Genomic DNA, 10250 nt, shown 5'->3' with positions numbered 1-10250 from the left:
TAGGCATCTTCAGATTCAGCACCCTTGAATGCTGGAGGTTTTAACTTTAAGAATTTAGTGAAAAGTTCGTGCTGATCACTTGTCATTATGGACCCTGTAGTCAATAGAGGAAACGTGCCTATTTCCAATGAGGCCTCCATGCGGGGAGCCACAGCGGCTGCATGTTGTACCCCCTGAACCTGAGGTGCTGGTGCAGAAAACACTGGAGGTGTCTGGCCCTGATCAGATAACCCGCTAAGATAGGTGAGAACCTGGTTAATAATCTCTGGGGTAGGTTGGGGTGGTAATTCCTCATCTTGAACCTGCTCATTTTCCCCTTTCTCACCCTCTCTTACTACCTCATCAGTCGGTGGAGGAGTCACTGCCCTAGTACTAGTTGGACCAGGTGTTTGTCCTCTACCTCTAGAGGACGTCCTCCCACGACCTCTACCACGGCCTCTTGCCGCTGTTCCTCTTCGAGATACAGCCCCAGTGGCTGGCTCAGACGCATCCTGTCTTGCCGGTGTTGGTGTTCACACAGTCTTTTCTCTAGTTCTGACCATCTGCAAAATAGAGTGAGGATGTCAGATACCAATTTGTATCACCTAGATACCAATTGGATCCAAGTAATAGCACGAAAGAAAGAAAGAATGGAATTTTCCTACAGTCCTATTGCCTCTCAAAGAAAAGTAAAGGCGTCCCCCTACCGTTCCTCAAGACTCTACTAGACTCGTTCTTGTGTGATGAGACCAACGAACCTAATGCTCTGATACCAAGTTTGTCACGACCAAAAACGAGCCGCGAGTGGCACCCATACTTATCCTAGTATGTGAGGGAACCAACAAATCTAAACCCCAACATAATGCGGAAGACTCAAATATTATTAATAAAACCAATAAATAAACATTCTAAAATTCATCAACTATTATCCCCAAAATCTGGAAGTCATCACCACAAGAACATCTATCCTCAAATTACTAAATCTAAGAATATTTAAGAACTAAAATAAAGAATAAAGCGGTAGTCCATGTCCGAGCTTCAAGGACATCAAGACGTGAATGAGAGAATCCAGTCCGAGCTAGGATCAATAGCTCACCCTGAAATCTGACGTGCTGTTGACTGGCTAGAGTTGCGGACGAGACGAAGTTACTGGTGCACTTGCTGCACTCCACAAACAACAAAGAAGGGAAATAAAAGTAGGGGTCAGTACAAGTACTGAGTAAGTATCATCGTCCAACTCAAAATAGAAAGCAATATATATCAAGTAATAATATAAAATCAACTATGACACTCAACAGGTGACAACAACAAGTACAAACCCTTTGACAATAACACTAAGCACATCTATGAGGGCTTAAGCCTCCACATCATACTCGTTTGGGAATTAGGTTCTTTAAATTGAAGTTACCATCATAATTCAAGATTCATTCTCTTTATTCCTCTTGTGTCGGAACGTGACACTCCGATCCCCTAATACTACATGTCGGTCCGTGACACCCGATCCCCTAATACTACGTGTCGGTCCATGACACCCGATCCCCTAATTCTACGTGTCGGTCCGTGACACCCGATCCCCTAATTCTACGTGTCGGTTCGTGACACCCGTTCCCCTATTTCTACGTGTCGGTTCGTGACACCCGATCCATTAACCTCATTCTTTTAGTTCATCAAGCCTTCCTTTATACCAAGGCATCATCATTAATTAGAGTGAACTTAAGGTTCTTATGATTTCACAGTAACATCGTTATAATCCATCACAATTTACATAATCACAATCATGCAACAACACAATTAAGCGCATAGAAGACTTTACAATACCACCCAGTACATATCAATCGCTATTAAGAGTTTACTATCACATAGCATAAACCATAACCTACCTCCACCGAAGAATTCGTGATCACGCAAGCTACTCCTCAAAATCCTTGCTTTCCTCTTCGTTCTCTCTTCTCTCGCTCGTTCGTTCTCCCTTTTTCTTTTTAATTTTTCTCTTCTCCAAATTCTCTTTATTTTACCCTAATTATCACATAGTTTATTATGATAAAAGTAACCCACTAGTTAGTTCAAGGTTATCTCCTTTAACCCCCAAGTAATTGAATTATTAATATTAACCCACTAACTTTATAATTATAAGCAGGAATAGTCCAAAACGCCCCTTAAAAACTTTAGCAGAATTCCGACCCGAGTGGAATTAAGGAGCCTGTGATGGTCCGTCATGACTGTGATGGTCCGTCATGACTGTGACGGTCCGTCCTGCAGGTCCGTCACAAGGGTCAGAGAGTTCATTCTGTGGAAAGATTTGTGACGGTCCGTCGTGCCAACGACGGTCCGTCCTGCCATTCCGTCGNATCGTCCTGCCATTTCGTCGTGAAGTTCAGAGAGTCGATCTCAGTACCCAAATTTTCAGAATCTTAGTGTTTTGGAACGAGACCCCTCGACGGTCCGTCGTGCCCATGACGGTCCGTCGTGCCCATGACGGTCCGTCGTGCCCATGACGGTCCGTCGTGCCCATGACGGTCCGTCGTGCCCATGACGGTCCGTCGTGCCCATGACGGTCCGTCGTGCCCATGACGGTCCGTCGTGCCCATGACGGTCCGTCGTGCCCATGACGGTCCGTCGTGCCCATGACGGTCCGTCGTGCCCATGACGGTCCGTCGTGCCCATGACGGTCCGTCGTGCCCATGACGGTCCGTCGTGCCCATGACGGTCCGTCGTGCCCATGACGGTCCGTCGTGCCCATGACGGTCCGTCGTGCCCATGACGGTCCGTCGTGCCCATGACGGTCCGTCGTGCCCATGACGGTCCGTCGTGCCCATGACGGTCCGTCGTGCCCATGACGGTCCGTCGTGCCCATGACGGTCCGTCGTGCCCATGACGGTCCGTCGTGCCCATGACGGTCCGTCGTGCCCATGACGGTCCGTCGTGCCCATGACGGTCCGTCGTGCCCATGACGGTCCGTCGTGCCCATGACGGTCCGTCGTGCCCATGACGGTCCGTCGTGCCCATGACGGTCCGTCGTGCCCATGACGGTCCGTCGTGCCCATGACGGTCCGTCGTGCCCATGACGGTCCGTCGTGCCCATGACGGTCCGTCGTGCCCATGACGGTCCGTCGTGCCCATGACGGTCCGTCGTGCCCATGACGGTCCGTCGTGCCCATGACGGTCCGTCGTGCCCATGACGGTCCGTCGTGCCCATGACGGTCCGTCGTGCCCATGACGGTCCGTCGTGCCCATGACGGTCCGTCGTGCCCATGACGGTCCGTCGTGCCCATGACGGTCCGTCGTGCCCATGACGGTCCGTCGTGCCCATGACGGTCCGTCGTGCCCATGACGGTCCGTCGTGCCCATGACGGTCCGTCGTGCCCATGACGGTCCGTCGTGCCCATGACGGTCCGTCGTGCCCATGACGGTCCGTCGTGCCCATGACGGTCCGTCGTGCCCATGACGGTCCGTCGTGCCCATGACGGTCCGTCGTGCCCATGACGGTCCGTCGTGCCCATGACGGTCCGTCGTGCCCATGACGGTCCGTCGTGCCCATGACGGTCCGTCGTGCCCATGACGGTCCGTCGTGCCCATGACGGTCCGTCGTGCCCATGACGGTCCGTCGTGCCCATGACGGTCCGTCGTGCCCATGACGGTCCGTCGTGCCCATGACGGTCCGTCGTGCCCATGACGGTCCGTCGTGCCCATGACGGTCCGTCGTGCCCATGACGGTCCGTCGTGCCCATGACGGTCCGTCGTGCCCATGACGGTCCGTCGTGCCCATGACGGTCCGTCGTGCCCATGACGGTCCGTCGTGCCCATGACGGTCCGTCGTGCCCATGACGGTCCGTCGTGCCCATGACGGTCCGTCGTGCCCATGACGGTCCGTCGTGCCCATGACGGTCCGTCGTGCCCATGACGGTCCGTCGTGCCCATGACGGTCCGTCGTGCCCATGACGGTCCGTCGTGCCCATGACGGTCCGTCGTGCCCATGACGGTCCGTCGTGCCCATGACGGTCCGTCGTGCCCATGACGGTCCGTCGTGCCCATGACGGTCCGTCGTGCCCATGACGGTCCGTCGTGCCCATGACGGTCCGTCGTGCCCATGACGGTCCGTCGTGCCCATGACGGTCCGTCGTGCCCATGACGGTCCGTCGTGCCCATGACGGTCCGTCGTGCCCATGACGGTCCGTCGTGCCCATGACGGTCCGTCGTGCCCATGACGGTCCGTCGTGCCCATGACGGTCCGTCGTGCCCATGACGGTCCGTCGTGCCCATGACGGTCCGTCGTGCCCATGACGGTCCGTCGTGCCCATGACGGTCCGTCGTGCCCATGACGGTCCGTCGTGCCAACGACGGTCCGTCCTGCCATTCCGTCGTGAAGTTCAGAGAGTCGATCTCAGTACCCAAATTTTCAGAATCTTAGTGTTTTGGAACGAGACCCCCTCGACGGTCCGTCGTGCCCATGACGGTCCGTCGTGGGATACGTCGACCCAGACAGTAATTACCAGAAATAAACTCTACTGCTCAAAACGACTAAGCAGGTCGTTACAATAGATACCAATTTACCCATCGTTCGTCCTCGAACGATCACAAGAAGAAAACAAGGGCGAAAAAGAGTACCTGAATCTGTGAACAGATGTGGAAATTTTTTTGCATATCAGCCTCATTCTCCCAAGTGGACTCTCAACTGGCCGATTCTTTCATTGAACCTTGATAGATGCAATCTCCTTTGATCTCAACTTGCGGACTTCTATATATAAAATAGCAACAGGCTCCTCCTCATAAGACAAATTTTCATCAAGAAGAACCGAATCCCAACGAATAATGTAGTACCCATCTCCATGGTATTTCTTCAACATAGACACATGAAATACCGGGTGCACTCCTGAGAGTCCTGGAGGCAAGGCTAATTCATAAGCCACCTCCCCTACTCGCTTAAGTACTTCAAATGGTCCAATATACCTTGGGATTAGCTTACCAATTTTTGGCTCACGAGGAAACGACGATAAATGATCAGGTAAACAAAGTCTCAGTCAATCTCTATTCTCTCTATATGCGTATGTGATTATTGCATAGATGGTTAGTATAATAATACAGTGTAGGGTGATTAAAAGAATTAAGAAAAGTAATTGAGAGGATATGTGGGTTCTTTTGGTTGAAATTTAGTTTTCAAGTATACTTAAAAAAATTATAGGTGATGGCTGCCACCGCCAATGATGGGAGTAATAATTTGATAGTGATGGTGGATTAATCATTGGAAAATTGAGATGATAATGAGTTAGTGATGGATAGACATGGATAAATTGCTAATTACAAAATTCTGCACTTGATTTTGTCGTTCTTTCCTTATGGTTCAAATTCTTCTAAGTCTAATATGTCTTATATTATATGATAACCACTAGATTTAGCGAATTTAGAGAAAGTTAGACTTTTAACCCTAGGTTTTAATTTGAGAAATATGAGTCTTGACAAATTAACTGACATCAAATTTAAGAACTTGATTATAAATCTGTGTACTATGATTTATGAGTGATTTAGTCTCACAAAAATTCTAAGTTTGTCTGTTTGGATTCAACCTTTCGAGTGATCTTTGGGGTTAGAAATGGAAGTATCGCAATATGGGCGTCTACGGACACATTTACTTATGAATGTTGCATATATTTTTTATATAGATTGTGAATGTTATGAAGCTTTACAAAAAGGGAAAGGCGAAATCTTGAGGATTTCTGAGACGTGTTTGACTTTTAAGGAATGTTAAGACTTCTAGACTTCGTTGTGGGACGTTTTCTAATTAATGATTAAAAATGAAATGGATAATTGGTAAGAGAGAAAGTTAAGGTATCATACCAATGGTGTGACGAGCATTGGTACGAGTGCCGATTTTATTAATGGGATAATTTATTTATATAATATGACAGATTGTAATTCGAGAATGCCAAAATATATGGGCATTGGCAGATTTAATATTGACTTAAATTCTTGTTGTGATTTTGTTTTTCCTTATTGCACCCGTATAGTTGTGATAAGTGAGGTGGTTATTTATTATGTTGATATTGATTGATTGAGATGCATCATTATCCCCTTTGTTGAAATAACATTGTGTACATGCATTGACATGATATTGAATATAAGTTAGGCACGTGGAGATCGTTTATGTCGAGGATGATGAGATGTTAAGATTATAATTAGGGCATGTGGAGACCGTCCGTGGGAAATTATTTTATTTTATGATACTGCATTGAGATCGTCTGCATAGAAATGTGGAGATCATCCGTGTCGGTATACGGACCTCGCGAGTCCCTCATGGGTCATGAATTCTCGATGTATTTCTGAGGAGTATCAGGTATATACGGTTAAGGGAGTGCTGGATATTCTAAGGCATATCATTTGATGGCATCATATTACATTCCATGTCATGACATCCTTCATTCTTGATAATAATGTGTTTTATTTGGTGGTTGGAAGTTACTTGATGTTTGATTACCTCTATTTGATGAAACTTGACTCGTAAGTGTAATATTGACTTGTATAATTAAAGAATTGCTTTTTTTCTTATATAAAATCCCGTCACTACTTATTAATCGTCGGTCAATGAGCTATACTAAATACAGGTGGTTTTGTACTCATATGACACTTGATGCACTCTTTCGTGGCGCAGATTGGATTTCAAATTCGGGCACATTCTTGGAGCTTGAATATGAGTTGGAATTATCTTGGAGTTGTGGTACGCTGCTTGGGATATTCTGCGGCCTACACGTTCTACCTCTATTTATTAGGTTATGTTGGTATTCTCATAGGATATTTCTAATGTATAGATCTTCATATTAGTTTGGACTTGTATCCTATCGTAGAAGCTCTTGTACTTATGACACGAACTCTTGGGGTAATAGTTAAGGTTTCTGCATTTCATACTTGTAAATGACTTAGTGATTGGATACTATGTTTTTTCTTATTTTTCTACTTGAAACATTGAATTGAACCGGTAAATTATTGGTTGACTTATCTATAAGTTGAAAACATAGGTGCCATCACGACATGTGATTTTGGATCATGACAAATTGTTATTAGAGTCCTAGGTTCATTGGTCTCACGAGTACAAGAGCTGAGTCTAGTAGAGTCTTGAGGATTGGTTCGGAGACGTCCGTTACTTATCTTCGAGCGGCTATAAGACTTTAGGAAAGTTTCTTCTTTCGTTACTTATCTTGCGTGTGTTGTTTGGTTTAAGGTCAAAATTTCATTGTCCATTCTTTTATCAATGGTGAGGAGACATTTTCAAATTTGACCTTTGTGAAAAGGGATGACATAGTGTGGTTGAGTACATATGCTACGTGGTTAGGAAAATATCTTGATAGTGAGACTTTCAATTCAAAAGAAGGAAAATAACGAGGTTGGAGATAGTAAGAATGGTTTTTCTCAAGGTATTATTGAGACAAGGATAGAGGAATTTCATTTGAATTTAGTAGGGCAATTTTATGACTCGTGCTTACGATTAGTAAATAATTTAGTAATGAAAAAAATATAATGTCAATATCTTGAAGAGAAGTGTAAGGTTTAAAAGATTCAAATGATCAAATAAGAGTTTGGTTATGGTAAGGCTACAGGTAGAAGTTGAGAAAGGATAGAGATATAAAATGTGACCATTTCTCATTACGTTTGAGAGGGTAAGATTTGTTATATGATTTGGGTGACAAATTTTTTTATCCTTTAGAGTGGAGGTATACTGAAGATAAATGAAATAGTTCAAGTTGAATGAGGCTATGAACATATTGATGTTTATTTGACAGAAGTCACAAGGTTGATTAAGTCTAATACATCAAAATATTATAAAAGGTTAAAAATTGAATATCAGTTAGTAAAGACATTTAAATTGAGGATTATTGATAAATAGTGTTAAATACATATTGTGAGGAACTTTCCAGAATTGAATTGAGGATTAATAATAATAATTGAAAATAAGATGATGGAAAGATTCTTTAGTTAAGGGATCTTGGAATGGATAGTTGTATGAAGCTGCATGAGGACACCTATAGAGATGTATGCATAGTATTTATGAATCGCTAAATAAACCATAGACCAATATATCAGTGATTGGAAATATAACCTTCATAAATAACTAATTGTGTTGGGATAATCTAGGTGGTTCGAAGTATCATTCGATATGGTCTCGATTGACTATTGTCACAACCAAAAAATAGGTGTGATGGCACTTGTCTTATCCCACCAAGACAAGTCAGCCTAAAACCCAATATCTAACAAAGTGCGGAAGTAAATGACAATCCAACAACAATTTCTACCATGAAACCAGGTCATATTAATTCAATTCCCAAAACCAGGTTGTCACGTGCACAAGCCTCTAATGTAAACATTAGAATTGAAAAAAAAATAGAAGTCTAAAATGAAGTTGTCTTTCAAGTAAAAACAAAGTCATAAACTGGAGTAGGAAAGTTCGCTGAGATTACAAGCAGCTACCTCACAACCCTCCAAAAGATGCCTCGGAAACAAAAAGAATGACAGGTATCACGAAGATCCGGGCTCGTAACCTACAAAAATTTGTAGAAGCAAGGGGTGAGTACCAAACAACGCGGTACCCAAAAAGCAAACCTCTAAACACAAGTTAAGTGAACAAAATACGGGTACTCCTTACATCCTATCTAAACGTCTACGCTACAGCCTAACAGTTTACAGTTTACCAAACACACAACTCAATAACCACACTCTAATAGTTTACACATCCTCAATAACAATTCAATATTCAGCAGTCACAAGCTTCACAGAGAAACAATCACAAGATCAGCAAAACACGTGTTCAAGTTCATCAATAATAAAATGTGCAATGTCATGAGATGCAATGTCAAATATAGTGATGCATGTCTTTCTTAACGATACACACCCACTGTCTCTCAGTCCAGGACCCATGGGGGACATATCTGTCCATGTATCTGTCGCGGCACACGACACGACCCTCGATAATAGTAACCATCGCGGCGCGCGATACGTCCGTCGAATTATAATATCCATCGCGGAGCGCGATACGACCCTCGAAATGATACATCCTTATACCACAATCATGTCTCAGATACAATGCAATTGACATGCTCAAATGAAAATGAGGAGATAACCATTTTGATAACAAAGCACAATTTACAGCAAGGAATACCACACTGACAAATAAGCAACAAGTCCCCAAATCGTTCTCAACACCACACAAGGAAATACACGAATTTCATACACTTAACAAGAGTTTAGAAATCCACTTGCCTTAGCCAATCGAATAATCACTCTTGGACTTGAGCCTTCCCTTTCCGTTGAGCTTCCAAATTGATGCAATCTATGCAAGTATATATATTCACAATAAGGTTTCAAAACTATCAACACTCTCACTTTTATGTGTTTAACCCTAACCTTAAAAATTCACCCAAATTCATAATCAAGTTCGTAATTCTTGATGCCAACTAACATTTCAACTTCATAATTTTTTTTTCCAAATTTCAAGTCTAGGATTGCATCCCAATTTTCCAATATCATGATTCAAATGGTACTCACAAAATACCTTTCCTCATATATATATATATATATATATACCAATATATAAAAACTTGAACCATAATATAATAATCAAAACTATAAAAACTACACTACAATGGATTCACAGTAACGTTTTTTTTTGGCTTCCCTTTTTTTTTTTTACCATTTCCTCCCAACCAATGATTGGCTCATTATGGCCAATCATTGGTAATCATGACAAAATTCTTTTTTTTTTAAATACATGTGCCCTAAATTTCCAGAACTTCATCAGTCACTTTTACAAACATAAAACATACCATAATTTCCATTTCACTATTTTGGCACCTAATTTTTTTTATTTCTGCCTGACACCTTTTATTGCAGTCCAATGATTGGATATATGACCAATCATTGGCTGCCATTAACAACAAAAATACTAATAATCTTAGTAAACATAATGGCATAAGATCCAAATTCATCCACCCACTTATAATAATAATATAATTGGAAGAGGTTCAAGTTATAACATAATATATATAAATTTTCTATGAGATATCGCTCCTTTGGTCGCGTCCGAAGAGTTTGACACTCCTCTTTGGACTATGTCACAATTCGCTGCTAAGAAAAAGTTTCACATTGTGCTGCATCCATTTTGATGTCGTCCGCACCTGTGGTTCATTTTTGGAGAATTCATCCTTTCGGATGCTCTTGTAAAAGACCGAGACAAAACTCGTCCGTATAAAAATGCAATTCAAATGGGAGACAATGTCCTTTACCGTTTT

Source organism: Solanum pennellii, chromosome 2 (assembly GCF_001406875.1).
Source record: "Solanum pennellii chromosome 2, SPENNV200".
Lineage (NCBI taxonomy): Eukaryota > Viridiplantae > Streptophyta > Magnoliopsida > Solanales > Solanaceae > Solanum > Solanum pennellii.
The sequence above is the reverse complement of the archived record's forward strand: the minus strand, read 5'-3'. Positions refer to the sequence as shown.